This window comes from Plecotus auritus (assembly GCF_963455305.1).
Source record: "Plecotus auritus genome assembly, chromosome: 12".
Classification (NCBI taxonomy): domain Eukaryota; kingdom Metazoa; phylum Chordata; class Mammalia; order Chiroptera; family Vespertilionidae; genus Plecotus; species Plecotus auritus.
Genome location: NC_137778.1, coordinates 3,173,614 through 3,182,713, shown reverse-complemented (window position 1 = coordinate 3,182,713; position 9,100 = coordinate 3,173,614).

Here is a 9,100-nt window from a genome sequence, read left to right as displayed (position 1 = left end):
GCGCCCCGCTGCACTCGGCCTCCTGTGCGCTGCGCGCGACCTCCGGTGGAGGCGGCAGGAACAGCCGGGAGCGCGCGCCCCTGTGCTCCTGGGCACTCACCAGTGGTTTGCACCCGGGCATTCTCTTCTGCTTCAAGGAATGCGTTGTGCAGAGCAGACCAGCTAGGGCTGCAGGGGGCGTGGGCGTGGTGTGTGTGTGTGGGTGTGGGTGGTGGTGAGGGGGGGTGTCTTTGGGGTCGATCCTGCTGTATTCTAGTAGACATGTGTGCAGAACTTGTTCATATACATGGAGAAGGAACTTCCTGTTTAATCCCAAGCCCGGAATCTCATGGGCAAAGTGTCTGGAAGGATCCTTCCCAAAATGTTCAAAGGAGCTGTTTGCTGGCAACTCTGTGGACAATACAACAAGAGTGGATAAGCCAGAAGCCCTTCTTGTTCTAGAACAAGATTCTGGGTTTGGGTGTTGGGAATGCGTTCAAGAAAAAATTATTCTGGCACAATTAAAATGGAAAGGAAGTCTTTAATTTGGGATTATGGAGTTAGGTGTCAAGGCAAGAGGGGTGAGACATCCAAGCAACTGGATCCAGCAAAGATAAGTTGGGAATTACAGCTGAAGAGAGTGAGGGGTCAGCGGGTAAGAATTTCCCAGCAGGAGGCATGAGGGTTGAGGGATTCTTGCTAAACCGATTTAACAGGATTCTTGCAGGTGGCAGACTAGATTGACCTGACAGATATCAAGGGAGGTGGCTGGGGAGGGGGTTCTCTAAAATGATAGGATTCTTGCTAAAACCAGGCTGGGGAGGTCAAGGACAAGAGAGGTGTGTGTGCCCAAGGTAGAGGCCTGCTGGGAAAGAGAGCCGGAGAACTTCAGTTTGGTCAAGGAGAGAGATTTGTCCACTTTTCCAGTCTCTCCCCAAGATCTCTCTCTCCAAGCTTTTGTGGCCATTTTGACTGTATTTATATGTGAATTTTACTTCTCTCTGATATGGGAGGGGCTACTGTGCAGCTCTTAATACAAAAAATAGAGGGTAGCAGATACAACTTTGGAGTATAATTATGGTGGACAACCCAATACCAGAGAAGGCCTAATGGATGGATGGGGAACATTATTCAAATGTGGGAGGGAAGAGGTGTTAGAATTTTTTGTTTTTATGAACAGGTCTCTTTTTGTGTGTAAAGATAGAGTTTTCAGAGCAAGGGGACACCTTACTTAGCTCACATTGATTGACATTCCCAACTTAACTCTTCTGAGGAGATGGCTGGTTGAGAGGAAAGAGAGGGAGGGTGTCAGGAGATGGGAGCTGGGGGCATTGTGGGCAACTCGCCAAAAAGTATCCTATCTAATAAAAAAGTAATATGCAAATTAACCATCACTCTGCTACATCCACAAGCCACGCCCACCAGCCAATCAGGAGTGAATATGCAAATAAACCCAACCAAGATGGCTACTGCCAGAGAGCAGGAGGGAGGCTTGGGTTTCCCCGGCAATGGAGGAAGCCAAGCTTTCCGCACACCCTGGCTGGCCCAGGCCTCCGCTTAAGGCTACAAAGTTTCAATGATAGAAGATACATAAATCCAAAAAAAAATGGCTGCCACCACGGAGCAAGCAGAAGGCTTGGCTCTGCTCCAGGCTACAAAGTTTCAATTGTAGAAGATAAATAAACCCCAGATTCCAGGGCCTCCGCTTGGGTCGCCAAGGGGTGTGGCCGGCCTGCAAACTACCACAGGCCCCCGCCCAGGCCACCCCATGCCCCAAGGGAATCCCCACCCTGATCCGGGACACCCTTCAGGGCAAACCAGCTGGCCCCCACCCGTGCACCAGGCCTCTATCCTATCTAATAAAAGAGTAATATGCAGATTGACCATCACTCCAACACACAAGATGGCTGCCCCCATGTGGTCAAAGATCCTGCCCCCATGTGGACACAAGATGGCCACCACAAGATGGCCAGCAAGGGAGGGCAGTTGGGCCAAAACCGGTTTGGCTCAGTGGAAGAGTGTCAGCCTGCGGACTGAAAGGTCCCAGGTTCGATTCCGGTCAAGGGCATGTAACTTGGTTGCGGGCACATCCCCAGTAGGAGGTGTGCAAGAGGCAGCTGATCGATGTTTCTCTCTCATCGATGTTTCTGACTATCTATCACTCTTCCTTCCTCTCTGTAAAAAATCAATAATATATATATATATATATTAAAAAAAAAAAAAGGGAGGGCAGTTGGGAGGGACCAGGCCTGCGAGGGAGGGCAGTTGGGGGCGATCAAGCCTGCAGGAAAGGGCAGTTAGGGGTGACCAAGCTGGCAGAGGAGGGAAGTTGGGAGTGACCAGGCCTGCAGGGAAAGGCAGTTGGGAGGGACCCAGGCCTGCAGGGGAGAGCAGTTGGGGGGAACCAGGCCTGCAGGGGAGGGCAGTTGGGGTGACCAGGCCTGCAGGGGAGGGCAGTTAGGGGAAAACAGGCTGGCAGGGAAGCAGTTAGGCATCAATCAGGCTGGCAGGAGAGTGGTTAGGGTGTGATCAGGCTGGCAGGCAGAAGTGGTTAGGGGCAATCAGGAAGGCAGGCAGGCAAGCAGTTGGGAGCCAGCAGTCCTGGATTGTGAGAGGGATGTCCGACTGCCCGTTTAGGCCCAACCCCAGTGGGGATCGGACCTAACTGGGCAGTCGGACATCCCTCGAGCGGTCCCAGATTGGAGAGGGTGCAGGCTGGGCTGAAGGACACCCCTCTCCCCCGTGCACGAATTTCGTGCACCAGGCCTCTAGTTAAGACATAACGAGGTAACCAAAGAGCAATAGCAGGTTAGGGTTTTAGTCTCTGAGAGCCCTAATGTTCTCAGGGAACTTCAGTTAGATTTTCCCTGGGAAGCGGCCGATCAGCGGAGACCCACCTGAATTCTTGACGTTGAGCCCCCTGGTCTCAGTTGTGGTCTTGGGGCCCACCGTTGTACTACCCCATAACTGCCAACAAGTCCCACTCGTAGGGACAGCTGCTGGAGTAGGGACAAGACACTGCAGACGGCCATGTGTAAGTGTGGCCTCCGCCTGGCTCTCCAGTTAACCAGATGTTGTCTGGGCTGCGCCTCCACCCTGTCATTTAGAGATTCCATTCTCAGTAAGACAAGACTTCGTCCTGGTCTGAATGCGGAGTGACTGAAGCTAGTCCTTGAGGCTGTGCATGGCTGTGGCAATCCTGTAGGATGGAGTTCTGTTGGTGAATGGTGAATAAACATGAGGCCAAGAAAGGAATCAACATGACAGTTCTTTATTGGTGCTAAGGGTCTGACTCCATCTTCCCGCCTCTTGAGTAATCGCAGTACACAGCCATGGGGATTTAGAGAAGCCACGTTGCCCAAAATACTCATAGTGAACTGACCTTCCGCAGAGCCCCTGGCCCCCACGCTCCAACCCTTGGGGAATGTGGTAGATTGAATGATCGGTCCTGTCCTTTGCGTCCCTAGTAGCACACCCTGCTGTTAAACAACACACCCTACTAAGGTCTCGTGTGTGCAGAGTGTGCTTCAGTGACCCTTCACTTGGCCCGGCCATGTGACATGCCTTGGCCAGTGGAATGAGGGTGGGAGTGGCTATGTGCAGATCCGGAGCACAGGTCATGAACGGTGTCACAGGCTTCCACTTCACCGCTGGGAGCTTTTGTCCTCTGCCATGACAAAAACACGCCGAGGCACGCATGCCCGTCCAGCCTGGACTCCAGAACGAGACCTGTGCTGCGTGGCCATCCTGTGAACATGAGCTATCGAGTGCTGGGGTGGCTGGTTAGGTGGCATTTTTGTGGCAATGGCTGATTGACACAGTGACAACAGCAACCTTGGACTTGGTGCTCTCAACAGTGGCCCCATAGGGATGCTCCGAGGCAGGGAAAGGACACTTGCTATTTCATGGTGGGAATCCTCAGACATGTGGACAAGGGAATCCTAGATTGGGAGGGGGAGAGGAAAACAAATGAGGGGAGGAGGTGTCACTGCTGACTGTATCTTTCTCTTCCCTGGGGTGCTGGCACCTCTGAGGAAGAGGAAGACATGACCTTAACTTTAGGTATTTGCCAGTGAAGCCTCAAGATATAGCTGGCAGATATTGATAGAATGGGAGAGACACCCTGTTCTGCACCGTTCTTGGAAGGGCTCAAAGGGTTCTTGGAGAGGAGGTGTGTGGTTAGCGCACCTCAGAAGGTTAAGGAACACTTAGTGTCTCGCTAGGAAAAGGGAGAGAGAATTTTAATACTGCGTATAGACTAGCTACTGGAACAAACAGCCCCCCAAATGTATAAAGGCTCAAACAATCAAATTTTTTGTTCATGTAACAGTCCTTTGTGGGTGTTCCTGGTCCACAGGTGACTCTCCTCCAGGCTGTGTTTGAGGGACCCAGGTTCCTTCCATCTTGTGACTCTGTAGTTGTCTTCATTCCCCGGAGTGAAGGGCGAGAACAAAAGAGAGAAGGCACACACATTTCTTTTGCTTACATGTCATTGGTTAGCATTAGTTACATGGTGGCATTTATATGAGGAGGGGCCGGGGAAGGTAGTGTGTCTTGGCAGCCACATTCCAGTGACATCTCCACACATTGGAAAGGGAAGCCTGGGTGTCCGTCTCTGCCACAGGGATGCTTTTTCTTTCAACACTTTACATTTTAAAATGGTGCAACTTTATTTTTCAACCCCCCCAATCGAAACAGCCTGGTGACAAGTCAGGAGATGAGAGTAGATAAACAGAAAGGCAGTTTATTTGAAATCAAAGCTTTCAGAAAATTGTGAATGATGCTCAGTTGGTTGGAGCATCGATCCATGCACCAGAAGGTTGGGGTTTCAATTCAAGGTCAGGCACATACCTGGATTTTGGGTTCAATCCCCAATTGTGGTGCGTATGGGAGGCGACCAATCAATGTTTCTCTTTCTCTCTCTTTCTCTCTCCCTCTCCCTCTCCCTCTCCCTCTCCCTCTCCCTCTCCCTCTCCCTCTCCCTCTCCCTCTCCCTCTCCCTCTCCCTCTCCCTCTCCCTCTCTCCCTCTCCCTCTCCCTCTCTCTCTCTCCCCCTCCTGTCTCTAAAAATCAATAAAAAAAAGCACACAACCATATCCTCAGTTGAGGATTTAACAGAAACAAACAGGTCAGCGGTGTACCAAGTGCATCCCACAGCGAACGTTCAGTGCAGAAGTGAAAAGGGACAATAGGGAGGACCCAGACACAGTGAGCGTGAAAAAACCTAACAATAGACGACCTCGATGGAAAGCTATATTCAACTTATAGCACTTCTATTTTAGTAACTATTTTATATATCTACTAGAGGCCCAGTGCACGGATTCATGCACCGATGGGGTCCCTTAGCCTGGCCTGCGGGGATCAGTGGACTTCTGTGCTGCCGCAGCCCGGCCTTACCCGCCAGCTCCTTGGGCTCCAGCCAGCTGTCTGCGTTGATCCCGCACAGCATGAAGTGGTGCGCAAAGTGGCAGGCAGCTAGGGAGGCCCACACCTCCTTAGCTGCACTTGCCAACCATCAGCCCTGCATCTGGCACCTGTCTGTCAGCTCAGCGGCGCTCCTGTTGTGAGAGCACACTGACCACCAGGGGGCAGCTCCTGCTTTGAGTGTTTGTCCCCTGGTGGTCAGTGCGCATCATAGCAACCGGTCACTTAGGCTTTTATATACACTGAGTGGCCAGATTATTATGATCTCTGAACACATAATAATCTGGCCATGCAGTGTATATATATTATCTATATCTATATCTATATCTATATCTATATCTATATCTATATCTATATCTATATCTATCTATCTATATCTATATCTATCTATCTATATATTAGAGGCCCAGTGCATGAATTCATGCATGGGTGGGTGGGGTCTGGCCAGGGGGAGGGGACATGGGTGTTTGACCGGCCTACCTGCTGGTCAAACTCCTGGTCGAGGGGACAATTTGCATATTAGCCTTTTATTATATAGGATATACACTGAGTGGCCAGATTGTTATGCATTCAGAGATCATAATGATCTGGCCACTCAGTGTATATAGACTAGAGGCCCGATGCATGAAATTCATGTAAGAGTAGGCCTTCTTCCCCTGGCTGCTGGCACTGGCTTCCCTCTGGCACCTGGGACCCGGGTTTCCCTCCAGCCTTGCTTCATCCAGACAGACGTCCAGAATGATGTCTGGTCTAATTAGCATATTACCCTTTTATTATTATAGATGCTGGAATTTTGCTACTTTGACACGTATCCATTATGGAAAATGTGTGAACATGTCCTTAACAATAATTGCCTACTCAATTCCAGAGCCACCAAGAGAAAAGGCATCCTCTTTGAAGGAGGAAAAGCCTCCATTCCTGGGACGTGAACCAAACCAATCCAACCAAGAAACAAAAATATTTCCCTGGCACCTGCTTCCATGAGTGGCTCGGGCAGAGCTGGGGCTGGGAGGCTTCCTGGAACAGGTGGGCTCAGCATGACCTTGAGTGTTAAGTTCAACAGGTAGAAATGAGGGGAGGAGTTAATGAACATACCTCAGCCTGTCCTACAAAGGCCGGAGATTTATAAACGGGATCAAAGGCTAGTGGACCCTAAGGGAGAAGATAATGTCGGAGGACTCAAAGGATGTTTCCAGAGAAGCCTGAGAAAGAGGCCATTTGGTGTGATAATTGTGTTTATAATTCATGGAAATGTCAGAACATTTACAATCTGATGGAAGTTTAAAGGTGCTAATTGTTAACTAATAAAAATAGCTAAGTGATATCACACAGCTGTGATCCATATTATATCCATTCGGATGCCTGGGTTAATAAATGAAACAGTTATAAGTGGGGTGGATTCTGCTGGGGCTCATTAAAGCTTTATATCTGCAAACTCAGCCTTTCAAGTTCCAGGACAGGCACCCAGGAATGAAGCTTTTCTGCGCCTCGCTCACGCCAGCTGGGTGGGCTGGTGTGGACCTTGCCTCTCTAGGCCTGAGAGCTGATGTGCTGGCTTGTGTGCCTTTGGAACCTACACACGACAGGCATCCCATTGGTTTACCCTCTGAACTAACATCCCTCCCAAGCTGGTTCTATCCATAAGGCTAGAAAGTGGCACATTGGAACAGGCTGGATGGAGAAGCGGATGCTAGGATCCAGCAGTCTTCTGTCAAGCCAGACACTGAAGAGATTTGCAGAATGAAAGAAACAATGCCACTCTTTTCACCACAAGGTCTTTGTTGTGGAAAAGGTAATTATTTTTCATAAAGCATATTCTGTTAATAGGCATTGGGCTTATTATTGTTCTTCATCAATAAGCAAGTACATATTTTTCAATGCTTTAATTTCGAATGTGGTAAATATCAATAGAGGTAACCTACAGCATCCTTTTGGAGTCTTCAATGATTGTAAGGGTAGAAAGGGGGCTGAGAAGTAATGACATTACTTAAAATAAGGGAGAAATGTTGCTATTTACTAGATGGCTAAAGGCTCAGATTTTTCACATCATTCAGGATAATTTAGGCAATTTATCAGTAAATAGCTAAGGGACAATGTGTTTTGTAAAAAGTATTACTCATTAGGGATAGCCTGTTAAGAACATGTTTAAATATTAATAGCAAATAACTATAGAATAAAACAAATCAGGCTAGAAAGGAAATAGAGCAATCTCCTAAATTAAAAACAACAACAACAAACAAACAAAAGGAGCCACATAGACATGGAAGATCCATTACCAAATCCCCAAGGGCAGAAACGTGGACTTAGAGGATTATAAAGAAGGAAATTCTAAGAAGGAATGTCTTTTATATAAAAATAGTTCATCAAATAGAATTCTGGGATTATTAACAAGAACACATTCGCGGAGTCCAGGGGCTGAACTCTATCCACTGAGCTAAACCAGTTAGGGCTGCTCTGAAGCATTAAAAAAATTTTTTTTAATTGTGTAATATATTACAGATACACAAATGTGCAAAACCAGATACAGAGGTTCATCAACTGCTGTAAAACGAAACCTCTCGAGTTGCTACCATGCAGGTCAAGAAAAGGAGCATTGCCAGCTCCCAGAAGCCCTCACGTACTCCTCTCCCATCACAACTTCTTTCGCTTCGAGGTGGCCACTATCCTGTCCTTTTTGATAATCACACACATTTCTTTCAGTTTTACTTTCTGAAGGATCCTCCCGTAGCCCAGGCCGGTGTGGCTCAGTTGGTTGGGAGTCATCCTGTGCACCAAAAGGTTGCTGGTTCGATTCCCTGTTAGGGCACATGCCTGGGTTTGGGGGCTCGATTCCGCAGTAGGGGCATGCAGGAGGCAGCCCAGTCACTCTCACATGTTTCTCTCTCTCCACCCTCCCTTCCTCTCTCTCTGAAAATCAATAAAAATATTTTTAAATAATATTCACCGATCATAATTGTTGTAGTATGGAAATGGAGAAGGACTTTGATAATTTCTTATTGTATGTACTAGAGGCCCGGTGCATGAAATTCGTGCACGGGATGGGGAGTGTCCCTTAGCCCAGCCTGCACCCTCTCCAATCTGGGACCCTCCGGTGGGATTGGGCCTAAACAGGCAGTCGGACATCCCTCTCACAATCCAGGACTGCTGGCTCCCAACTGCTCGCCTGCCTGCCTTCCAGATTGCCCCTAACCACTTCTGCCTGCCAGCCTGATCACACCCTAACCACTCCCCTGCCAGCCTGATTGATGCCTAACTGCTCCCCTGCCAACCTGTTTGCCCCTAACTGCCTTCCCCTGTAGGCCTGGTCCCCCCCAACTGCCCTTTCCTGTAGGACCGGTCGCCCCCAACTTCCCTCCTCTGCTGGCCTGGTCACCCCTAACTGCCCTTCCCTGCAGGTTTGATTGCCCCCAACTGCCCTCCCTTGCAGGCCTGGTCCCTCCCAACTGCCCTCCCCTGCTGGCCATCTTGTGGTGGCCATCTTGTGTCCACATGGGGGCAGCCATCTTTGACCACATGGAGGCAGCCATCTTGTGTGTTGGAGTGATGGTCAATCTGCATATTACTCTTTTATTAGATAGGATAGAGGCCTGGTGCACAGGTGGGGCCAGCTGGTTGCCCTGAAGGGTGTCCCGGATCAAGGCAGGGGTTCCCTTGGGGCGTGGGGTGGCCTGGGCGAGGGGCCTGTGGTGGTTTACAG